General features: G+C 41.0%; 1 pseudogene; it reads right to left on the bottom strand.

The window, feature by feature from the left end:
* Window positions 1–979: 979 nt before the first annotated feature.
* Window positions 980–26754, bottom strand: LOC128603460 (globoside alpha-1,3-N-acetylgalactosaminyltransferase 1-like; annotated as a pseudogene).
* Between the last annotated feature and the right edge of the window lie 357 nt (window positions 26755–27111).

Raw genomic sequence — 27111 nt, 5'->3', positions numbered from 1 at the left:
AGATTCTTTGTTTATCTCCATCTCTCTCTCTCTCTCTCTCTCTCTCTCTCTTTGTGCTCTCACCATCACGGCACTCCTTTCACCTCCTCCGTTCTGTCTTTTAGCTGTCTTTGTCTGTCTTTTAGTTTTACGTTCATTAGAACATAAACAAATGAAAGACTTTATTCTGTATTGATTGACTAGAACATTTTTTCTTATTTCTTCCTCCCTTCATGTGTGGTCTCTCTCTGTCCCACCCACTTTTTTGCAACAACCACAAACAGTCCCCTCCAAATGTTATTGTTTATTTAATGAACATGTTGGCACGGAACAAAAAAGGAGTGGCTCTTAATTTCATTGTACATTCAGTGACAATAAAAGGCATTCAATTCAATGTATTGGAACAACGAGGCCAATTTTATTGCTTTCTCTATACAGTGAAGACATTTGTGTTTGAGATCAAAAGACGAATATGAGACGGTAGATCAGACTTTCAGTTTTCGTTTCCTCATATTTAAATCTGTGAGCAACTTAGAACACGAGACCTTTTGGTTTGAACCTCACCCATTTTGTCAAGTGGGGAAAAATATTGAAACAAGTGGCTGACAGGTGTTTTGTGCGGCCCAGGTGTGTCCTGTTCAATTCATTGTTTAAAGAATCAATAGCTCTGAATGTCTACTCTCGATTTGAGCCCTGGGTTTAGAGTTCTTCCGCCTTCTTCCAACCGTAGCGTGCCAAGTCTTCATGGAGCTCGCTATGTGCCCAGGGACATCATGATGCTGGAACAGGTTCTGGCCTTTAATTTACAGTGGAGGGAAACTGTAATCCTACCAGCATAAGTCCTGCAAGCAAATCATGCGTGAAACAGGCGTTTCTCTTCGAGTCAAAAAAACAGAACAAACGCAGTTGTTATGTTACTGAGATACAGGACCGTGTAAACTCGTCTGTCCTGAAGACTCGAGTCTCACACAAAAAAGTCCTTCATTAATACATTTTTAATATTTGTAATCGTTCACAGATCGTGGTGGTGTAACAGGAATACTATCGCCGACAGACGAACTGAAGAACTATACCCAAAACACAACATTTTAAAGTTTGTTTTAATTCTTTATTTATTTTGGCTATATAATAGATTAATTATTACCAGTAGTAAAAGGTGCTTTCACTTTCACAGCACACAATCATCATTTCCAATAAAACAACAGTAACCTTTTATTTGAGATTTATTTGCTTTTCTGTGAGAACCTTACAACAACATGTGAACTCACTCTCCGTGTGCTGGAAAATAAATGTCCCCCCTCCCATCCCTGTATAACATGGCAAACTGTTTTTACTTTGTCATCGTGTATATTTAGCTTTTCTCTGGTTTGCCAAATACATGTCAGTAAGTGGATTATCTACACTAAAATGCCCCTAGTTGTAAATATGTGAGTGCGTGGTGCCCTGTGATGGACTGGTGTCCCATCCAGGGTGTATTCCTGCCCCGTATCCAGTGTTCCCGGGATAGGCTTTGGATCCACACGACCTCGATCAGAATTAATCGCTTATTGATGATGTAATGTCGACACTCTTGCAGAGGTTTTTCAATAGTAAGGGATTCTGATCTCATGCTACAAAGCCTGAACATGTCACATAAAAACAGGAAGGTCTTTGGCAATATTGTTTTTTTGGATAATCTTAACGACACCATTTTCTTTTTGTGAAACGGTCAGTGGACGTCAACAACGTGTGCTGAGTATTTCAGGTCTGTAAAGAGTGATGTCCATTGTTCAACAAGAACAGTCATATTCAAATGAGGTCGATAAAAGAGAATGTATATTTAAGAAGAGCAACTACTGCACCAGGGCGCATGGTGGCTTAGTGGTTAGCACGTTCGCCTCACACCTCCAGGGTCCGGGGTTTCCCGATTCCCGCCGGGCCACGTGTGTGCGGAGTTTGCACGTTCTCCCCGTGCTGCGGGGGTTTCCTCCGGGTACTCCGGTTTCCTCCCCCAGTCCAAAAACATGTGTGGTAGGCTGATTGGCATGTCTGCAGTGTCCGTAGTGTGTGAGTATGTATGTGATTGTGCCCTGCGATGGATTGGCGCCCTGTCCAGCGTGTACCCTGCCTTGTGCACGATGCTCCCTGGGATAGGCTCCAGGTTCTCCACGACCCTGAAAAGGAGTAAGTGGTAGAAGATGGATGGATGAACTATTGCACCATGGTTCCTGTACTGAAGTTTGAAGACATGGAGTTAGATCTCCTTTAAGAATTGTCTTTATTGCATTTGTGTAACTTACAAACATAATTAGGACCTAAAAATCCAGGAAAACACAATTTATTAATATAATCATCAACATGTATTATAATGTAGGGTAACCAAACATTTCCTGATGGAAGACCTTGGTGTAGTCTGTGGTTGAAACCTGTGAGATGATGGTGATAGAGTTAATGGTGTTAGTTCATTTATCTTTCCTGAGAAACCCATTACAGTACAGTGTGCTTTAAGGGTTGGGTCGGACCTCGGCGTACTTCTTGAACACCTGAGAGAAACGCACCACTTTCATGTAGCTGGGTTTCCCTTTTGTGTCGTCCCACAGGTATTCAGGTGAGAGCACCTTGCTGGGCTTATTGTACAGGAAGTACTTGTTCAGGTGAGACTCCTCCTGCCATACCGCTTCAATGTGATTGGCTCGGTCCACATCCAGCTGCATGCGGCACGTCTTCACCAGCTTGTGCACTTTGTCGAGGCGTCCTCCGATCACGGCACCTCCGTAGTAGTAGTCTCCTTCTTCTAAAGGTATGAAGGCCTGAGATTCAGGACGCCGCTCGTACGTGAACTGTTTCCGAGATGTTCCGAAAAACCAGGCATGCAGCACGCCGACAAGGTCGCCCAGAGACTCCGCCCCCCCAGTATACCCCCGAATATGTAGTCTGCCTTGTCGGTGAGTTCCTTCTCGATGAGCTTCTCGATTCTCTCCATCCTGCGCAGTGAGATTTCCTGCCAGCGGTTCGAGGTTTCTGTTTTTATCACGGTCAACTGACGTCCTTCCCCCAACGTTACCGCGGGAACCTCGTCCGGACGATCGGTAAACAGGTAATAATGCACTCGGTAGCCCACCATGAAGTGCTGCTCTGCAGATTCTAGGAAGTCCTTCAGGAAGCGTACGTACCTGCAGGAACATATTCAGTTAGTCATAGAAGGGATTCATTACCGAGGTTTTTGATGGAACTAAAGTGCTATTTGCCCTCTTCTGCATACTGACAGACATGATGGAGACATGATTCATTAGGGCTGCTTTGATTGACAGGGTAGAGACATGATGCCCCTCCCACCCTGAGAGCATGGCCAATTTTGCTCCCTTGGCACCAGGACATGGATAGCTGTGGCATATTTGCAAACAGTTTTCTGTCGCACCACTTAGGTACCCGTTTAGTGTCATCACCGTTAGAGCCTCGCTGGCAAACGTGTTTAAATTTTTGAGCATTTTATCACATACCATTACCCACAATGCTTTATGCGTGTCAAGTGTCAAGACCTACTTCCCCAGAGCGAAGACGGTGACTGCCACGGTGATGTTCTGTTGTTTGTAGATGTTGTCAATCACCGTCAAATCATATGTACCCTCCCACACAATTGGAGCTAACCACAGGGTCGTTGTGGAGACATCTGGCCGACTGACAACACACACACACACACACACACACACACACACACACACACACACACTTCAGCTTTCACTTAATTTACAGTATATTGGTAGGTACGGACAGGTGACACATTAAAGGAAAAAAGCTGAGGTCTGTTCTGTTGTTATGCGCACACGTTTACTCACCTATTACTCACACTGGGCTGAGCGCATGCAATCCTAGTAGGAAAGTAGTGAAGTAAATAAAATAATAATAACAATTATTATTAGTATTATTCCTTTATACCACAGCAATGTTTAATTGTCGAATAAGAGGAATAAAACACGAGGTTTATTGTAAAATGATCCACTTCAGGGTGGTAACTCGTGTTTTATTCCTTATTTAACGAATCGATTGTTATTTCTATAACACGTTTAACAATAAAGCAGCTTTACTGAAATCTGGATACAGTTTCGAGTCTTAATGAGCGAGCCTGAGGTGACCGTGGTGAAGGAAAATCTCTCTGAGGAAAATCTTGAGATCGTCAGCAAGTGGGATTAACTCCAGCGTCAGTCTTAATCGTAAAAACACATCGCTCTCAGTCAAAGGTGGAGGAAGTAGATCAGCGAGGTAATTCCAGAGAAGCCATATCAACCACAGCATCACAGTAACCAGCATGTCAAAGAAGAGGAGACGCACATGTTCAGCTCGACAGAGAGAGGAATGTGTGTGTGTGTGGGTGTGTGTTTGTGTGTTCTCACCCTGTAGGAAAGATTAGGTCTGTATTACCATGTTTTTTTTCTTCCCTGAAAGATGAATAGACCAACAGTTGTTACCCATTCATGTGTGAAAAACCTGTAACAAACCGGTTAAATTGGAAAACTAATAACCCCGGTGAATATAAACCTGAGCGGCTGCACCGTATAGACGTATAACGATAAAGCTAAACGTGTTTATAAGAGTTTGGGTACTCACACAGTCAGTCTGCACTCCCACACACCTCTGCAAACACACAACATCACACGTGGGTCATCACACACTGATTATAAATACATTCGTACACCTTGAGCCTCATCCAGGTCAAGGTCACAGGGCAGAACGTATATACTTCCGTACACTCGTTCACACGTAGGGGCAGTTCAGCATAGTCGAAACACAGATGGGTTTAAAGTAGATTAAGGTCATGGAGGTGCTCTTAATGTGTTTGTTGAAGTTTACTGCAGTTGCCATGTTTCAAAAGGTAGAAGCATTATAATTCATTTAGAGTACGATTAAGGAGTACGGACCTGGAAATGGCTGATTTCAAGAAATTAAACACACACACACACACACACACACGCATACACACGGCTGCTCACACTCACCTGTGTGGGTGGGAATGAGTGAGTGTGTATTTCTCACCTGAACCAGGAGGATGTGTAGCTGAAATAAATGAGTCTGATGAAGAAAACACACACACACACACACACACACCAAGTTTATGAGACCGTGATAAATATGTGACGCTAGAGACTGATCTCGACAAATAATATGATTCTATACAATCAGATACACTAAAATCCAAATATGGAGGTCTGTTACATTGTGAATGAAGTTACAGGAGTGTTGCTTTACAAAGACGTCTTTCATAAGAGACTTCATGTAAAGTAGAGGGAGTGACAATATTTATTTAACTGCAAACAGATCTCAGCAGACTCCTGGTTAAAAGTTGAAAGTGAAACTGAATCTTTTTGGAACTGAATGGAGTGGATCCGTCAATGTTGCTGAATCGTAAAAGACCACTAGAGGGCAGAGTAACGTGTATTACCATGCGATAGCAGTAGCAGTGGAGCGATTGGTGTTTGGTGTTCAAAATCGATCGTTAGTTTGTAATGATAAATCAGATAAAAAATACTAAACGGTTCTGATTCTGTTTTGCCCTTGCTTCTGATTATCTTGTCTTACCTTCTCTAGTCTGTTTGATCGCCTGACCTTTGTCTGTCTTCGCTGTTGATTTTGCCTTCCCCTTTGGATTATATTCTCTTAAATAAAAGCTCTTAACTGCGCTTGAATCCGTCCTTCACCTCATTACATGACAGGATTTTTTACAATATTTTTTGTAACTAAAATAACCTTGGCCCTGCCCCTGCTCCGCTCCACCTGCCCTCTTTAAAGCAGATTACTAGAGTTGGAGGGAGAACATTGTGAAAGCACAAGAAGAAAATATTTCTTTAAATAAAAAGGTTTCTCGTTGTTATCTGTTATCTATCACAAAAATGTCAAAACGAACAATTGAATGAGATAAGATAATAAGAGCCATGAGATTTATTGATTTATTTTACCAGTACCAAACCTACAGTATATAACACGCAAAGTTTAAAGTTTTATAGATATATGTTTCCAGAGTCTAATATTAATCACATCTATTAGTATGTATTAATAGGTTATAAATATAATTATGATATGATAATACAGTCATAGTAATCAGAAAACCCATATTTAAAAATATAACTATATCTAAAGGTATTTCCATAATTGTGGCGATAATAATGACAGTGATGACAATGCTGGCAACAGTGATAATGTCAGATCGCAGCAAACCAGTGACTCCGTTTCCCAGGATGCACCACGAATGACAAACATGGCCGAGGAGGACTACACTTCCTACACACGCACACGTTCACCTTCTCCGGAGTTCACACACACTCACTCCACAGTATATAGAGACTGTTTCAACACAATGGCTTTGTGAGTTATTATGCTCAGTTGCTATAGTTACGGTGGTGTCCCAAGCCTTTATTCCTAGCTTTATGTTTCATGGTTTTGATCTGGTTCTCTTCCTCGTTATTTGACTACTGTCTTGGTCTTTGCCACGTTTTTGACCACGTTATTGTTTTATGATTTGGATTTGTCTGCCTATATCTCCTTCAGTAAAACTCTTATCTGCATGTGCACCCGTTCTCGACCTCCTTACGTGACCGATAATAATATTGAGGGTAATGAAATAGTCTTAATGATCATGATGATAATAACAGAGATGGTAATGATGACAATAGTGCTATAACTAATAATAATATGAACAATATATAATATAGACATGCATATATATATATACGGATAAAAACACAAATGTATCAACATTTTCAAATATTTTTATCCTTTCCCCTTCTTTCTTATAAGTTTGTGGAGATATGATTGGGAGAGTGCGTGGGTCTGGTTCCAGGTGTTTGATTTAGATTAAAATGAATTAAAAATGGGTTCCAGATGTCATTATATGTAAATATATTTTTCTTGTGGGTGAATGTTATTTTTTTCTAACGTGATGTATTCTGTAAGAAGGTTGCCCCAATGATTGATATGTATAGATATTTTTGATTTCCAGATTAACCGAATTATTTTCTTGGCGATATTTGGAGAGAGATGAGGAGTGGGTTTTTAGATTTGGTTGGAAGATTATCGACTTCTACGGCATTACCGAGTAAACAAAGTGATGGCGATGGAGGGATTCTACAGCCCATGATAGTGGAAGGTTTATCAGTCACTACTATCCAAGAGGAGTAAACTGGTCCATGTGGCGTGGAAATAATCGTCCGTGCTGCCCAAAGAGCATTGTGAACAGGTGTCTGTGTCGCTTAAACCCATTTTAAACTTTTTTTTTGGGTGATGTGGGTCCTATGAATAATCTTATACTGTATGAGTTGTACATTTCGGTTGCTAGTCATAGAGAAAGTACTGCTACAGATTTCTTTCCAGAGTTCAGAGTTGGAGGAGACAGACAAATCATTTTCGCCTCTGATTATTGGTAGTGTTATAGTTACATCAGTATTTGATATTAGTTTATAGAGTTTATAACAAAGTAATATTGAAAGTTTGGTGCAGCTAGGCCACCTTGTGATTTTGTCTTTTTTTTAACAAAAGATCAAAATGTTAAACAATGAAGACAATTTTTCCACAGCTCATATTTACCAAGGGTGCCAATATTAGTGGAGGACACTGAAAGTTGTGACAGGATTAAATTTAACATGAGCGGTAACTAAGCAGACCTGAGTATTTAGCATCAAAAATACAATGGAGGTATGAAAAACAGAAAAACAACCTCGCCGAACATCAGATCTCGCTCAGCCAGAGGGAAGGTAAGAAGAAGACCGCTGCCCTCAAAATACAACATATTATTTTCCGCATGTAATAACATTTTATTGTATGACGTTCTAACAGTTTTATCATCAGAATGAAGCCACTCGTGACAGAACTGCAGATTTTTTGTGGTAAACATCAACGATATCAGAAACTTATAAAAATGGATCAAACGGAAATCGCGTCACACACATCACAAAAATAAACTGAGAGAACTGTGGCTTGTATTCTACAAACTGAATGCAAATCCATGAAAACAGTCCCTACAGGTGTGTTACAAACATGGCACTATATTATATTTATTTAATAGGCAGGGCACGCTGTTGAAGTTCTCTGGAATAAACCTTTAAAAAGTAACTGCCTGAAGTTGAAATACCAGCGCTCAGTGTCACAACAACAACAACAACAACAATAATAATAATAATAATAATAATAATAATAACATACCCGAGGAGTGAACCGGCAATAATAAGGGAAAACAGATATAAATTCTGTAAAAAACGCATTTTGACGTTTCTCCTGTCCTCCACGTACCAAAGACTGTCCTTCAGTCCGTCTTCTTTGCGCGCGTGTGTGTATGTGTCTGTGTGTGTACATGTCTGTGTGTGTGCATGTGTGTGTGTGTGTGTGTGTGTGTGTGTGTGTGCGCATGTGTGTGTGTGTGTGTGTGTGTGTGTGTGTGTGTGTGCGCGTGTGTGTGTGTGTTTGCATGTGTGAGTGTGGGTGTATGTGTGTGGGTGTATGTGTTTGGGTGTGTGCGTGTTGTTGCAGACAGTCTTTGATATGGAGGTCTCAACCTCCCGTGGTGTTGCATCTCCTATCTCATCAATTAAACAAATTACACCCAGAAACCAAACTGTAACTCTTGGTGACGTCTTTCCAAATATTACTAAAGCCTCCCTCAGAGGACAATGTGACATCTTACACTGCAAAAAGATCCCACAAGGACAAGAGAAGAGCAAGAAATTAGAGATCAGAAGAAAAGGCAAGAAGAATGGAGAGTCATCAGGATGATCACTGACACCTATCACATGATCCTGAAATAAAAAAGTATATATAAAGTGTGTAGTGTCTGAGTGTTAAACCACTTCCTGACAAACCACTTGACCACCTGACCCACATGAGCATGACCTAAGCCAAGCTCTAGCATACCTGTCAACTGAATGAATACCATTGAATTATGCCATTGTTATTGTTAATCACTGTATTGACAATTGTTATCCTGCTTGAAACTATTCTGCAATAAACCAAACCACTTAGGTGGAGATATGTAAACTTTAGTAGTGACTGGTGAGTCCTCTTTGTCTGTGATAGAAAGACTAAGACTAGAGTTCTTCAACAATGTTGACCGAAGAGTAAGTGTATATTATAAGTGTATAGTTTGCCCCGCCCCATCCAATTAATCGATTAATCGAAAAAATAATCGGCCAACTAATTGATAATGAAAATAATCATTAGTTGCAGCCCTAGTGTATAGTGTATTAGTGCAGTAGTTTTCAAAGTGGGGGCCACCAGGGAGTGCCCGGGGGGCCTCAACAATTTGGTGTGAAAAAGAAATAAATACATGATTTTTTCATATATATATATATATATATATATATATATATATATATATATATATATATATATATATATATATATATATATATATACTACCAGCAACTGATACCAGCTACCTCAAAAGAAATGGACAAGTTTTTAAAAAGAAAACGCCCTGACGACAAGACCAACAGCCCAGCTGACCCAAGCTCAGCTGCACAAAAAATGAAGACCTCATGGCCAAATAAAACGAAAGTACAAGGCTGCATACATAAAGTATGGATTTACTGTAGCACATAAGAATGGCAATGAGTGCCCGAAATGCGTTCTCTGCCTGGAGATTCTCTCCAACGAATGTTTAAAGTGTTGGATAAGATTTTTGATAGAAATAAAACACAAGGGTAATAAAATAAGGAGAATGAAAAATTTAGTAAGAATATAGGTAAGAACAGAGTCACGCTCTCTTCCTTATAGACAATGTCTCTTAAAAAGTTAATTATAGCAAGGCCTAGGGCCTGACCAAAAAGAGGAAATGCAACACACAGCACACACACCCAAGAGCATGAACTCACTCATACACAGACCCAGAGTAATCAGAATAACAAAGCAATGGCTAATGATAATTTTACTAAATCATACAGTACATATGCTAATAACAATGCAGAAAAAGCATACACTTACTCATGATAAAGGAGAAAAAGCACACAGGTGATAAATGTCCTCACTCAAAAACAGCTCAGACATAAATAGCAGAAGGTGGTCTTAAAAAACAAAGCACTTAAAAGTGCAAATGCAACAGGTCTCGAGATGTCTGAGGCAAAAAAAAAAAACCCAGACAGGACATCACCCAGACATCACATGTAATGGTATTTTGGGCAAACCAGGGGTGTTTCAACTGTCTAAAAAGGGAGATCCGTTTCAGGGGACTTTCAGATCACTCTGGGACATCCCTCTGTGCGGATCTCGTGTGGTGAGCAGCAATAAACCCTTGCTTTTCCTATTCACAGCTCTCTGTGATTTTGTCATCCTTAAACTGATGTAAGTACTTGATAACTTAGCTGTGTTTAACTTTTTGGAAAATTAGAAACAACAATTGGCGAGCCAGCCAGGAGTGGGTTAAGGCCCATAGTCTGATCTCCTTTCCTGGGACTTCACCGCTCCATAGGCAGCAGGCAGGCCGTATAGGGAAAAGGTACAGCAGACACCTGTTTATTGAAAGCTCTGCCTTAGTTACTCTGCTGCCCAGAGAGGAAAGCCCCAGAGAGGGAGGGAGGATGGAGTTGGCCTCCAAAAAGAACCTGGATGAATGATTGGGTGTTTAAAAATTGAAGTGAACCAAAAGTGAGTATGAAAAGTAAGAGAAAACTGGAGAAGTAATGTTGGAAACTATTGAAGTTATTGTGAATAAGCAGATTCAGGTTTGCATAGAAGGCAGGTGGTGAGGCCTCACAAACCCCAGATACTGGCCACGTTAGGTGGCAACTGCTTGGTGGGGACCCCTGATACCGCTGGAGTGAGTCCAGATCTGCTTAGAGGGGTATACATTTACATTTACATTTATTCACTTAGAAGATGCTTTTATCCAAAGCAACTTACAAATGAGAAAAATACAAGCAAAGCGATATATCAAGCAGAGAACAATACAAGTAGTGCTACCATACAAGATCCATTAATTGAGTTCCAGAGGAAGCAAAATGCACAGAGTAGAGGTGTAAGTGCATTTTTTATTTATTTTTTTAAATTATTATTATTATGAGTTGGTTAGGTGTTCACGGAAGAGGTGGGTCTTTAGCTGTTTTTTGAAGATGGTGAGAGATTCTGCAGTCCGGATTGAGATTGGAAGTGCATTCCACCACTGAGGAACAGTTAGTGTGAAGGTTCTGGAAAAGGACCTTGCGCCACGCTGAGTGGGAACTACTAAACGTCGGTCGCTAATCGATCGCAGATTGCGAGAGGGAACATAGGCCTTCAGGAGAGAGTTGAGGTAGGAGGGTGCTGTTCCTGACAAGGTCTTGTAGGTGAGCATCAAGGCCTTGAACTTGATGCGGGCAGCTACGGAAAGCCAGTGGAGGGAGATGAAGAGGGGTGTGACATGGGTTCTCTTGGGCTGGTTGAAGACGAGGCGCGCTGCAGCATTCTGAATCATCTGAAGGGATTTGATGGAGCTGGCTGGGAGGCTTGAAAGCAGTGAGTTGCAGAGTATAAAATCCTGGGCCCAGGTCTGGGTATTGCGGCTCAAGGGTAAGGACCCACTAAGAGAAGCATACCCGGTGAGTGTGTGATATTGCATTCGGCTAATTTCATATGTACAAAACAAGTGTCGTAAAAGGGTAAATATTGGTGTCAAAGTGTAAATGAATATAAATGTGTGTGTGCATATATATATATATATATATATATATATATATATATATATATATATATATATGTACTGTGAGTGATAGTGTGTGTGTGCACGTGCAAAAAGGCGAGTGTGTGTGTGTGTGTGTGTGTGACTTTATAAATAGATGTGGTTGTGTGTGTGTGTAAGAAAGAGGAAATGAAACCATTCATGAAGAAAGAGCAGAGTTGAACTGAATTGAACTGTAAACTAATAATAGGATAACCGTATGAATAACAAGTGATAAGAGAATAATTGCATAAGGAATAACTGACAATAAAAATAACTGTATTAATAAACAAATGATAATAATATAATTGTATAAGGAATAACGGATAACGAAATAACTGCATAGGTAATAATTAATAAGTATAAGTATTAAGTATACTTACTGTATAAGTAATAAACATAAACTGATATGACATATGGCCTGGGAGAACATGACAAAAAACACACGCATAAATACATTTGTACAAAGGTAAGATGACGGCTGGAAAAGCGGAAGTAAATCCAATAGAGATTATTATTGAAAAGCACAAAGAAAATAGAAAAGACATTAAACATTATTGCAAAAATGGGGAAGAGAAAAAACAAATACAAAAAACGAGAGGTTGTGTTGAAATGGCCCGTCGTGGGGACTTTTGATGAGCAACTATGTATGAAATTAAGGAAAGACGTGTAGTGTGGGATGAGCAAAAAAAAGAGGGAAGAAGGCATGGACAAAGCTAGGGGAAAAAAAGAAAATAATATATAAGGAAATAAAGAAAGAAGTACTGGAATGGTTTGAAGGAGAGGGAAGAGAAAGAGGAGCTGGAGAAAGAATAAGCAGAAAAGGCAAAGGAAGTGAATAATAACAAAGTTAAAGTAGGGCAAGAGAAAGGAAAAGAAAATGAGGTAAAGGGAACTGCACCACCATGTGAGAAACTATGGGAGCCGGGGCCACCACGCCCATATAACCCACAGTATTTTCCACAAGCAAAACCTAGAACGCACACCCAGACAGCAAGAATATACATGATGTGGGCATGAGAGGAAGGGGAAGAGGAATGGATTCCTGGTGAAGTGGAAGTTAAGGGAACATTCAATGGCTTCCAAAGACCTGTGGAAGGAAGACAGTAGGAAGAAGAAAATGCAGAGGATGATATGGCCGAGCAGGATTTCCCCAAAGGTGAAACTTTGCAGCTGAAGGATGCTGAGGATGTGGCTATCCAAATCACCTGAGGAGGAACTGGACTGGGTGGAGAGAGCAGAGAAAAGAGGTCAAATACTAAGACAAAGAGACTGGATTCCAATGCAGGAAAATCACAGAATGCACCCGCAATGCAGTCCCCTGTGCCCCCAGGAGTCCCTATGTACGGCCCATATAGGAGACCCAACCCAAACCAAAGTTGAAGAGGCCTAGAGAAACCAGAGGGGGAGCTGATGCAGTACGTCACCACACTGCACATGAAACAAGAACCAACAGTCACAGTGACGATCGGCGACAAGTTAAAAGCACCCTTTATGATCGACTTATGGGAAAAAATATGTGGAATGGAGACCATGGCTTAAATGCATACAGCCAGACTGCCATGAGACAGACACCCCTCTAGTCTGCACTGTGCCTTGAAGTATGAAGGGGGAGAAGACCAGGAATTTGCCCAGATGTGGGAAGAAGTTGAGCAGGGACAGATGTTGGACATTAACATAATGGATATAGTGAGCAGCCCACAAGGACTAGCCGCCATGATAAAACTCCTAGGCAGAATCACCAACTGGTATCAGGGGGAAATCAAGGCTCCCCATGTCATTCTCATGGTTGTAGAAAATTTGAACTGAAAAACCTAGGATCAATGGTAAGACAGGCAAAGGGGGTTAGGGAATGGAAACTGACTGAAAATCCATACATGCATAGATTCACAGATGGACAATTCATACACATCTCTGTGGTAGCAGTCGACCGCACGGTGGCAACTAGTGTTAGTATATAGAGCTAGAGCTAGGTGGTAAAGGTTATCAGATGGCAATGGTAGAGACAAAAGAGAGACAGGAAGGTGAGGCACTTCTAGAGACAGTACTCATTGGTTAAGCCAGGGATGGTTAAGTCAGCAAGCTTGGCAAAAATAAAAGTTAAGGAACATGTGAGGCTGCCATGTCAGAGACAGTACCCACTATCAGTGCAGGCTAGAGAAAGAATAAAGCCAGCGATATACGGTCTGATAGAGGTCGGAGTATTAGTCCCCCACCAAAAGCCAGTGCAACACAACCATTTTCCCTGTAAGAAAACCAGATTCGGATAAATGGAGGTTGGGTACAAGATTTAAGGGCTGTGAATCAAGTAGTCATGATGGAAACACTTGTGGGGCCTGACCCACATACTCTTCTGTCTAACATACCGGAAGGGACTAAATGGTACACGGTAATAGACCTATGCTCTGCTTTTTTCAGTGTACCCCTCGACACAGATTCTCAGTATCTGTTTGCGTTTACGTATAAAGGGGAACAATATACATACACTAGACTCCCACAGGGATGCTGTGAGAGCCTGTCAATATTTACTCAGGTTGTAGATCTCCCAGCCCTGGAATATCAAAGTACCGTGTTGTAATATGTCATGATCTTTTGATTGAAATTGGAGACAAGGTAAGCAAAGGGAAATTGCAGTCTTGCAGGAAAAAATATATGGGTCGCATATCGGAAGCCGTACAAGTACACCAAAACATGTGGAAGCTAGAGCACCACAACCGCAGATGGTAAAACAAATGATGGCCTTTTTGGGTATGGCAGGATTTTGTAGGCCTTGGGTGTGTAAGTTCACGTTAAGGATTCAACCGTTAAGAGACATGATAAAAGCAGCTGATCAATCACAGCCAAATGCTTCCTTGTCTGGACTTCCGAGGCCTTAGCAGCCTTCGTAGATATATAAGGGGGTGCAAAGGAATAAACAGGAACAGGGCTGTGGGGTAGTATAGATGGGTTGTGCGTGACCCCAGCAAGCTTTCTCCCGCTGTTAATAAACGAATCCCATGGTTTAGATCATACTAACAGAACAGAAACAATATGAAAGATCTGTAAAGAGTAATGGTCGCCGTATCTGGCCAGTGCGGTGGAACAAGCTCTCTGTAACTGTGAAACGTGCATTGGGAATAATGTCCGGGAAAAACATTAGAATATCTTGGCGTGGCCCTCAGTGGTCTCATTCTCATCCTGGCCCTTCTTGTGGTGAGGCGTCACTGCCTCATAGGGGGGAGGAGGATGCCAGTGATCATGGGTATGAAGCAATAACCAGAGCCACCCCCAGGATAAGAGGAACTGATGTACAGTGTTATGCAACAGTATTTGAATTGTTTTATTTATTGAATTGTTTTATTTATTTATTGAATTGTTTTATTTTATTTATTGTTTTTGATTTATCGGAAGTGTGTTATTGTTTCAGATTTGTCATCCTTAGGACCTGAAATGCAAGGTAGTGGTCTATACGACCTATCCGAGAATAAGACAGGGCCAACAAAGGGATATCAGTGTTAAACATGGCAGTATACTGGTATGTGAGTCGAGTGCAGCCAGATAACAGATCTTTATGTCTTAAATATAAGTAATCCAATCAACATGTATCAATGAGTAAGGGTGGGAGTTAGTGAAGCCAGGTGTTGATTCAGGTATGAATACCATTTCATGTGGGTTATGTTTAGTGTTTGCTTGAATGTGCATGTGTGTTCAAGAAAGTGAAGAAGAAGTGATGAGCCATGCCCTGGGTGAAAGTGCTAGCCTAACCTCTCCCCAAGGGTGGCCCTCTACGGTACGCAAAGTGCCTGGGCCGAAGACAACCAGCATACTGAAGGACACAGCTGAATGGAGGAGAATAGACATTGACTTGTTGAAACATAAACTGTTTAATTGAGTTGTTATGAACTGTTTACGATGATACATGCAATGTGTAAAGAATTGTAAACGTAACCAGGCACAGGAAAAGGAAAACAGGCGCTGTCGAGCAAAAGGGTGCTGGCAGGGTGGGAATTTTTCCTCAGAGAGGTTTTTTCGCCCACCCCTGGGTGCGTAAGGTACAAATTGTGAAAAGCAAGGAAAAGTGGTAATCAGAAAATCTTGACGTCCCGACAAATACAAGACGGAGGGTAGTAAGCCCAGTCGAGAAAAATAGGGACAAAATGGTCAAATTTCAAGTATATATAGCTACTGCATAGCAGGTACGAGTACAAACAATCAGTATTTAACCAGTGTGATCAAAGCAATTACTCCCTAAAAGACACCAACAACAGCATTATAGAAATAGTTGAGACTAGCGGCCCGACAATGGAGTATGATGGCCGACACTATGGGTATGTAAAAGTTACTATCAGGCAATTAACTGAAGATGGCCAGTGGGTGTGCCAGAATCAGTTTATTCACAGATACCCATTAAATTAGTGATGTGAGGCTTGGAAAGCCTCAGAGAAGGGAATGTTGGATAAGATTTTTGATAGAAATAAAACACAAGGGTAATAAAATAAGGAGAATTAAAAATTTTGTAAGAATATGGGAAAGAACAGAGTCACGCTCTCTTTTGGAAAATTAGAAACAACAAAAGCCTTCTAAACTTCAGCGTCATTTGAAACAAACGCACCCAACAGAGGCCAAAAAGACAGTGGACTTTTTCAAACAAAAAGAAGAGAATTTGGCTAGACAGACGGCCATATTCGTGCAGCAAGCTACTGTCCCGGAAAGGGCATTGAGGGCATTGTTTTTGGCATCATACCACATAGCTCGTGCCAAGAAGCCACACACAATAGGAGAAGATCTGATTTTACCAGCTACCAAAGACATTGTAAGAGAACTGCTTGGTGATGATGCTGCTCAGAAAATCGATGCAGTATCACTTTCTGATAATTCCATAAGCCGACGGATTGGTGAAATGGCGGAAGATGTGTCCGCTCAACTTTTGGAGCAGGTGAGAACCAGCGAATATTTCGCTCTTCAGCTGGATGAGAGCACGGATGTATCTAATGCTGCTCAACTGTTTGTGTACACCAGGTTCATTTCCCAGGAATGTTTTGTTGAAGAAATATTATTTTGCAAAGCCATTGCAGGTAGAACCACTGGGAGAGATATTTTTCAAGTTTTGGTTGAGTACATAGAATCTAATGGACTTGACTGGTCTCGTTGTGTGGGGGTGTGTTCGGACGGGGCCGTGGCCATGACCTGGAAGAGCAGTGGAGTGACCGCTCGTATCAAACTGAAAGCCCTGAATGCAATTACCACACACTGTATGCTACACCGTGAGACTCTCGTCACGAAGAGGACTGACGACGAGCTTAACCAGGTATTACAAGACGTTATACAAGTGGTGAATTACATCAAATCCTGCCCCACGAAACACAGACTGTTCACTCTGCTTTGCAACGAGATGGGTGCCTGTTTTGACGGATTGCTGCTTCATTCCAACATTCGTTAGTTATCAAGGGGGGCGGTTTTGAACCGCGTATATGAACTTAGGGCAGAGATTGCAGAGTTCCTCTCATGTGAAAAGCATCAGGTGGTAGACCGTTTTACAAATGCAGCCTGGACTCGTAAACTTGCATACATGTCAGATATTTTCCACCATCTAAATGTACTGAATCAAAGCATGCAAGGGCGTGACACCTACCTATTGCATGTGCAAGACAAAATGCGTGCTTTTTCGAAGAAGATAGTGCTCTGGTCAAACAAGCTCCAAGAGGGAATTACAGAAATGTTTCCATTACTTCACCAAGAGCTCCTATCATCTGGAGAGTTGTGCACCATCTCTCCACTGATCCAGTCCCACCTTCAGCACCTACAGGGATATTTCAGAGAGTATTTCCCAGACCTTGAAAACACACATCTAAACTGGGTTAGGAACCCCTTTGCTTCTGGTGTAGGTGCAAGTCTCGATTTAAAGGCACAGGAGGAACTGATTGACATGACAAATTCATGTGATTTAAAAATGAAATTTGAGTCTGTTTCCCTTCCTAACTACCGGCTGCATGTAAGAAAAGACTATCCTGCCCTGGCTGAGAGGGCTCTGAAATGCCTTCTCCCTTTTGCAACAACTTACTTGTGTGAGTCTGGCTTTTCCATTTTAAAAATACTTTTTAAAAAAAACAAACAAACAAAAAAAAACACAGAGTCTACATGTGGACAATGACATGCGTATGGCACTGACAGAAATAAAGCCCAGGCTTGACAAACTGTGTTGGAGCCACCAAGCCCATCGCTCCCACTAGTATGTTTCCGTTTCTCACTCTCAGACAACCACACACACAGAGAATCAATTCTTAATGTAATGTAAATATGTAATTAGTAATAAAAAAAAGGGGGATATATTCAGAAGTCTGTATTTTTAATGTGTTTTAAAGACATCTTGCAAAAGGGGGGCCTCGGTCAAATGTTAATGCCATTTGGGGGACCTTGCCCTGGAAAAGTTTGGGAACCACTGTATTAGAGTATAGTGTAGTGTATAAGTGCATAGAGGATAAGTGTATAAGTATATGTAAGTCGGATGTAGCAAAGCACAGAAGGAGAGTTTTTGGAGCGAGCTAGAGCCCCTAGTAGAAGAAATTCTGAAAGACGAAAGACTATTCTTACGAGGCGACCTTAACGGTCATGCGGGTGAAGGGAACTTAGGGGATGAGCAGTTCCTTGGTCGACATGGGCTGAAGATAAGAAATGACGAAGGTCAGAAAATCATAGATTTCGTAAAAAGCATGGAGCTAGTAGTGCTTAACACATTCTTCAAAAAAGATCAACAACGTGCTACCTACTGCAGTGGAGAGAAACGCTCCCAAGTAGATTACATCATCTGCAGGCGGAGAGATTTGAGAGAGACTAGAGACTGTACGGTAATAGCTGGAGATAACGTAGCACAGCAACACAGACCAGTAGCATGCTGCACAACCATTAGATGCCACAAAAGCAAGGAGCCCAGACAACAACCACAGACAAAATGGTGGAAGCTCAAAACGGAGGAGGGGATGAGTAACTTTAGAGCGGAGGTAATGCGAGCAAACGGAGGAGAAAGCACCCTGCCGTCGAACTGGACTACTACCGCCAACATGATTAGGCTAGCAACAGTAAACACCCTGGGTTATTCCAAAGGGCTGAGAAGAGCAAATAAGGAAATGTGGTGGTGGAACACAGAAGTACAAACCAGCATACAGCGGAGGAAAGAAACGAAAAAACTATGGGAAACAACCAAAGATGAAAAAATTTCAGAAGAGTACAAGAAACAAAGAAGCAACGAAAGCTGTGGCAAAGGCGAAGCAAGATGCCTACGAGTAACTGTACAGATAAATAGAAGATGGAGGAGGGGAACGGGAACTGTGTCATTTAGCACGCCAACGGAACCGTAGTGGGAAAGACGTTCAGATAGTGCACGCAATCAAAGATGAACACGGAAAGGTACTGACGAAGACTTCTGAGATCCAACAAAGATGGGAAGAATACCACAAGCAGCTCCTGAATGAAAAGAACCAACATGGAAAAAGATACAAACAAGAACTGGAGAACAAAGAAGAAGTACCATCGATCAGCAAACAAGAAGTGCAAGTGGCAATGAAGAAAATGAAGCCCAACAAAGCTACGGGCCCAGATGAGATCCCTATCGAAGCCTGGAGATGCTTGGGTGATATGGCGATAGGGTTTCTCACTGGGCTGTTCAATCGCATATTGAACACCGAAGTAATGCCAGCGGAATGGAGAGAAAGTGTTCTAGTACCGATCTTCAAAAACAAGGGAGACGTACAGAACTGCTCCAACTATCATGGTCTGAAGCTCATCAGCCACACTATGAAATTCTGGGAGAGAATCATAGAAGATAGACTCCGCAAAATTGTCCCTGTCAGCGAGCAACAGTTTGGATTTGTTCCGGGCAAGAGCACCATAGAAGCTCTGTTTGCCCTGCGGTTGCTCATGGAGAAACACAGAGAAGGGCAAAAAGAACTGCATTACATATTCATGGACCTGGAGAAAGCATATGACAAAGTCCCACGCGAAGAGGTCTGGCTCAAAAAGGGGGGACTGAAAATTAATAGCAAGAAGACCAAATACATGTGCATTGGTGATCCATGACTCATTAAAGTTCAATGATGGACAAGAAATTGAACAAGCATATAACTTCTGCTACCTTGGATCCATTGTGGAGAAAAACGGAACGACCCGACAAGAGGTTAACCACAGGATCCAAAGCAGGTTGGGCCAGCTGGAGAAGAACTACTAGAGTCATGTGTGACAAAAGAGTGCCGGCTAAAATTAAAGGAACCATCTACAACAAAGTGGTGCGACCAGCCATGCTGTATGGTCTGGAAACAGTGGCTACCACAAAAAGACTTACTGCTGCTCTGGAAGTAGCAGAGATGCGAATGCTCAGATTTTCGTTAGGCCACACTAGGCTAGACAAAATCCAAAATGAGCAAATCAGGAAAACGGCCCAAGTCACGCGCTTCATGGACAAAGCAAGAGAAGAGCGACTGAGATGGTTTGGGCATGTAAATAGAAGAGGGGTAGAGCATGTCACACGAAGAATGCTCGGAATGAAAACCCCAGAAAAACGGAAGCGCGGAAAACCGCTACAGAACTACATGGCCCAAATAAGCATCGACTTAAAAGAGGCCAGGGTGTCGCTGGAGGACACCCACGACAGAGACATATGGAGAAAATTGATTCGCTGTGGCAACATCTGAACTAGGGAAAAGCCGAAATGAAAAGAGAGAGAGATTTGTTGGTGTTTACATTAATGTGCTCATTCCAATCCGGACTCGTTTCTATAGTAACAGCCCATTTGTAGGGATGTGTATGGTGGACAAGCCACATAAACTGATTCCAAAATGTGTGTAATCTTTGGCATGGTGAAGTAAGACATGTAATGTCCCACAGCATCTCAGCAACCAGCGTGTCAAAGAAGAGGAGACACATGTGTGTGTATGTGTGTGTGTGTGTGTGTGTGTGTGTATTCTCAGCCCGCAGGAAAGATTAGGTCCGTATTACCCTGCTTTTCTTCTTCCCTGAAAGATGAGCAGGTACAGACTTATTGCATGTGTGTATAGAGACAGACAAATAGAGGAATATATGTGTGTGTGTGTGTGTGTGTGTGTGTGTGTATGTGTGTGTGTGTGTGTGTGTGTTCTCACCTCGGAGGAAAGATTAGGTCCGTATTACCATTGCCATGCTTTTTTTCTTCCCTGAAAGATGAGCAGGTACAGACTTACTGCATGTGTGTATGTGTGTGTGTGTGTATATATATATATATATATATATATATATATATATATATATATATATATATATATATATATATATATATATATATATATTAGTCACAATACACACAGACAGACAAGGAGAGGAAAGGGTGTAAAGTTGCGTGGGAGTAATTCATAGCTGAAACATCCACACTGGGTATTTTCCCCTTAACCCCCAACAAACATTGTCCATGTAATTCTCTGACACTTGAAAAAAGCTTTTCACTACAATGACTTTGTTACTGAACTGGATTTTCTTTCACCCAATACCTCCGTGCTGTACTCAAGCTCGGCAACTTAACTCCAAAAATGATGTCAGTAATTCTGTAGGAAAGTTATATTCAGAGTTGTCACGCACACGCTTAAGTTGATTTTCTAAATGCTCATACAAATTATACAAATCAGATTTTTCTTGAGTGGAAGTGTTCAAACTGTTTAGATTTTTCTCTTTTCTTCTTTCAATAGCATCTATACCACCGCCTATAAACCCAAACACCTTTAAACCCACAACAACAACAAAAACTGGCATAGTAAATGGAGACTTCTTGGCTGTCAAATGTAAACAATGCAACACGACGGTATAAAAATTTCACATAAAACAAACAAACAAAAAAAAGAGTAATTAAATATATATGAATGAATAAAATAGCACTTGATTCAACAAACACAGACTACAACTGAGCATGATATCGTTTTCTATTGTGTTTTTAATGAGCTATTTTGAGCTCTTATTGTGCACTTTTACCAGCCCTGATCTACAATGTGACGTTTGGTGCATGTCTCCCCCTTGTGGCTCTTGTTTCTATAACAGTCAGGGTTTTGTTTATAATTGTGTTTTATCAAATATTCCTTTTCATGTAGTGTGCTATAAAGCTGTTTTTGAATGTAAAAAAAAAAACAAAAAAAAAACAAAAAAAAAATCTAAGCGCACGACAAACGTACTGATTGAGTCGCAAATGAAGGAACCGATTCTGAACAGCTGAAACGAGTCGTTAGTAATTCCAGACTTTACTTCCTGTATTAACCTACTTAAGGTTTGTAAGAAAAGGCCCCGCCTCTCGTCTTCATCACCTGCTCGCTGGGACATCTGACCAATCAGAGCAGAGTGTGCTCTCTGAAAGGAGGAGTTTAGAATGAATCGTTAAGAATCGGATCATTTAAGGGGTTGTTTGTGACATTTGGGGAAAAGGTAATGCTGCAGTTCAAATTATGAGCACGTTAAAGTGTTTTTAACCTCGGATGCGTGTAAATCTACTGTATGTGACCTCAAACAAAATTAGGCACGTTTCAAAACCATAATACGTGATGGTTTTAATGGTTTCATTGTAGTTCAGTGGAATTTGTTATGAAACCACTATACTCATTATGTAGTTAGTCTTCTTAAAGAACTTCTTAGCAGTGGTTCAGTAACTACAGTGACCCTGACAGGAACGCTGTGTAGTCACAAGACTTCAGATATTTCACTTCATGGAGCTGATCAGTGAAATATCATCTCATCTTACAAGGAAGGCATGCATCAACACTTTATTCCCACCATTTCTGATAAGTGGGTAGTTTCTGAACGTCCCCTGGCTGATTTACAAACAAAGATTCAAGACCCCACCTCTTCACCAAGCCCTGATTGAGCACTAAATTCTTCAATGTCTCTTCCAGGAATTTTAGCTTAATGGTATTCTTTGACCTTGAGTTATCTGCACCAGGCAAAGGAGATGAAAAACTGACTTTCAAAGTAAAACCTTGTATGCAAACATCTGAAAAGAAGTAGGCCCAGTTATTGACACACAATGCTTATTGTGCTCAAGACAAAAATAAGTCCTCGTGTTTTTCAGAGAAGGACACTGAATCGACATCTCAGTGCCCAAAAAAGCTTACCACTTAACTAGCTAAAATGGAGAAGAAACTTGACTGCTATGTTATATCATTTCATACTGTATATATCCTGGATAAATTACGATGCTTGTCGAGGGGGAAAAAAAACATCTCAGAGACTGGAGGCATCTTGTTAGTTTATTTAGTGCATTAACATCCTGTAAAAAAAAAAAAAAATGGTCTTCATTTAAACAAACGAAGTAGGTTCAATCAACATCTGGCCTGCGGACAGAATAGTTTATTTTCCATGTGAATTTGAGCCGTTTCGAATAGATACTGACAGGTTATGTGTGAAAAACCTGTAACAAACTGGTTAAATTGGAAAACTAATAACCCCGGTGAATATAAACCTGAGCGGCTGCACCGTATAGAGGTATAACAATAAAGGTAAACGTGTTTATAAGAGTTTGGGTACTCACACGGTCAGTCTGCACTCCCACACACCTCTGCAAACACACAACATCACACATGGGATTAAAATTCATTCGTACACATTGAGTAATTGCCTCATCCAGGTCAAGGTCACAGGGCAGAACGCATATACGTCCGTACACTCGTTCACACGTAGGGGCAGTTCAGCATAGCCGAAACACAGATGGGTTTAAAGTAGGTTAAGGTCATGGAGGTGCTCTTAATGTGTTTGTGAAAGTTTACTGCAGTTGCCATGTTTCAAAAGGTAGAAGCAGTATAACTCATTTAGAGTACAATTAAGGAGTACGGACTTGGAAACGGCTGATTTCCTAGAAATGAAACACACACACACACACACACACACACACACATACGGCTGCTCACGCTCACCTGTGTGGGTGGGTGTGAGTAAGTGTGTATTTCTTACCTGAACCAGGAGGATGTGTAGCTGAAGTAACTGATCCTGATGAATAAAACACACACACACACCAAGTTTATGATCCCGTGATAAATATGTGACACTACAGACTGATTTTTAAAAAGAATATCGACAAATAATGTCGCAAATAATACGATTCTATAGAATCAGATACACTAAAATCCAAATATGGAGGTCTGTTACATTCTGAGTGAAGTTACAGAAATGTTGTTTTTCATAAGGGACTTCATGTAAAGTAGAGGAATTGACAATATTTATTTAACTGCAAACAAATCTCAGCAGACTCCTGGTTAAAAGTTCAACCGAAAACTTGATCATTCCAAAGAAGCTTAGGACTGAATTGAGCAAACTTATGTGAGGATCTTGCTTGTTGACTTTATCTTTAGCCTTTAATACAATCACTGTAGAGGTGATTGATGGGAGCCATAAGCCTCAGCACTGGCACACCTCCAGGGTGTGTCCTTTCCTACCTACTCTTTTCCTGATATACACATGACTGCACCTCTAAGGACCTGTCTAAATAGATTGTGACCAGGAGCACGCATGTGGTTGAGCCATTCAAATACCCTGGCATTATCCAGTCAAGCGATCTCAGGTTACACAGACACATCACCTGTGTCACAAAAAGAGCTCAGGAAGGCAGCAGATTTCTTCTGCTATCATTGATTCCATCTTAACATCCTACAGTATATAATTGTCTGCTTTGGTGCTGCTTCTGCTCAGGCCAAAGGAGAACTGTAGCACCTGCTCATCTGTTCTTCAGAAAAGATAATCGGGTGTAGCCTGCTGTCCATGAGTAAACTGTACGAGTCCAGCCCAGATAAGTCCTGTGTGATTCCCTGAGATCCAAGTGTTCCAAGTTGATGCATAATCCAGATGCGCTTGAGTTTCAACGTACGGACTGAAGACCGAATGTTCTCCTTTAGGTAGAGAGCAATTATTGCAAGTTGCCCAGGCCCAGAAGCAGCAAAGCATCCCCACACCATCACACTGCCTCCACCATGCTTGACTGTAAATGGTCTGCACTTATATACCTTTTAATCAAAGCACTTTACACTGTTTCTCATTCACACATTCACACACACAATCACACACTCACACACTCACACTCACACACACCAAGTTTATGAGATCGTGATAAATATGTGACACTACAGACTGATTTTTAAAAAGAATATCGACAAATAATGTCGCAAATCGTACAATTCTATACAATCAGATACTCTAAAATCCAAATATGGAGGTCTGTTACATTGTGAATGAAGTTACAGAAATGTTGCTTTACAAAGACGTCTTTCATATTTCAACATGTGTGTTACTGGGTAAGAACTTTTAACCAGCTTCCTGCTGTTGTAAAAGTTCTATTTAAGCTTTGATGTGGTTGAACAGGGTTTGCAGTAATCAGGTCTCGTCGTGTCTAGTCCAGCTGAACCCCATTATCAACCCCATTTGGGGAATTAATAACCAACGTGGGCAAATACATTTTCACACAGGCCCAGTTAGTATTAGATAACTTTTTCGCTTCAATAAATAACATTATCTTTTAAAAACTGCATTGTGTGTGTTTACTCAGGTCGTCTTTGTTTTATATTAGATTTTGTGTTCATTTCTGAAACAATTTAGTACGAGATCTACACAAAAACAGTAGAAATCAGGATTGAGCAAATACTTTTCCACAGCACTGTATGTATCTGTGCACTACGGAGCACACGTTTCTAAATAAATATTTGTACGTTAAACTGCACCTGTGTAATATTTGCACCTTCTGTTCCTACATTGTAATTGTCTGGCGCTGAATGTGTAATTTGTATAGTTTGTGTTTGTTGCACTGTTTTCAGCATTGTTGCTGTGTTTGCTTTGATTGTATTTGCATTGTCTTGTGTTATCAACACTTTATATGTATCTGATGTCCATCTGCTTGCACTCACGCTAAGTACATCGACCTTAACCATTACGGGACAATAAGCATACTTAACAATCGCTCTCTCTCTCTCTCTCTCTCTCTTTCTGTTGAGCTACACATGATAGTCCTTAGAAGCCACTGATCTTGACCCGTCTGCTCTCTTGTTTAATGCTCTTTGTTTTAGCATTTTAATTAAGTTATAATCATCATAATATTTAAACCGTGCTGAATGCCTGTTTACCCCACAGTACATGTTATCAGCACGTCTCTTCGTTTCGACATTGTTTTTGTAACGTTGAATGAAACGTTTGACATTTTTAATAGTCAGAAATAACAAAGGCCTGCATGATCATTGGCTATTAAAATACCACGTGTTCGATCCTGTCATGTACCGTATAGTCTATATGAAGTGATTTCAAGGACAAGGACTCTGTTGGTCAAGTACTAGGCTTAAGCCTAATTTATGTCAACTTATGTTTGTGAAATGAACTTAAAATGTTTCATTTGACCAACTGGGCTCTCTCTCTTTTTCAAGAAGCACATAACAATCTAAGAAACGAGGTCCTTGTCCGAACTGAAGAAACGCACCACATGCTGCGAGGACCTCCGCTGCCCATCCTGCAGTTCGGCTTCGTTTCCCCCAACAAACCCGGGCAAAATCAAAACACGTTTAGAGAGCCGTTTCAACCGTCAAGGTCTCCACGGAGGTAACGTTTGCAAACATTCTCTCGGGAAATGCAAATTGAGTTCTAATACGTCTATGTCTACCTGGAGAGTGAAGAACAACAGGACACTATTGAGTAAAGAAGGGAGAACATTCGTTTGGTAGGATGTGCTGCTACATACTTTACAGTCTGGGTTTTAAATATCTTAAAGGTCAGGAAACGTCACGTTGATAAAATGTCATTTCTTTCTATTCGGATTCTTTGCATCTCTCTCGATCCAAAAAATGTTTTCTCAGTTCAGACGGGCTTTATTGACACTGAAAGTTTACATGATGAATACGACTTTTTTCCAGATCTTTGAACAGTACACATGGCACTATGTTATATTTATTTACTAGGCAGGGCACGCTGTTGTAGTGTAAATCGTAGAATAAAGCTGTTAAAAAGTAACTGCCTAAAGTTGAAATCCCAGCACTCAACAACAACAACAACAACAACAATAATAATAATAATAATAGCAATAATGACCTACCCGAGGAGTGTTAATACGGTGATAATAAGGAAAAACAGATATAAATTCTGTCCAGACCGCATTGTGACGTTTCTCTTATCCTCCACGAACCAAAGACAGCTAGAGACTTTGATTCAGTCCATCTTTAGTAGTGTGTGTGTGCGTGTGTGTGTGTAACACAAGGGCGTGGCCACTTTGCTGATGCAGGTTGACAGATTTTACTCTTAAAGAAGAACTGACACACTTACTCACTTACTTAATGACTCCTATCTTATTACATACTGTATTCTACCACAGCGCGTTTATTAATTCAGCTCTGTGATTGTGATTGGTCAGAAGGTGTTGATTAATTTTCTAGAACAGCATCTCTGACACGAGCGCAGCTGCAAACCACAGCTTTATATTCATTCTGCAGTAGCAGTTTATTCACAGGGACTTGTACAGAAGACACTCTACGTTAACA

This window comes from Ictalurus furcatus, chromosome 28, assembly GCF_023375685.1.
Source record: "Ictalurus furcatus strain D&B chromosome 28, Billie_1.0, whole genome shotgun sequence".
In the NCBI taxonomy this organism is placed as follows: domain Eukaryota; kingdom Metazoa; phylum Chordata; class Actinopteri; order Siluriformes; family Ictaluridae; genus Ictalurus; species Ictalurus furcatus.
This window is presented reverse-complemented; position numbering and strand designations above follow the sequence as displayed.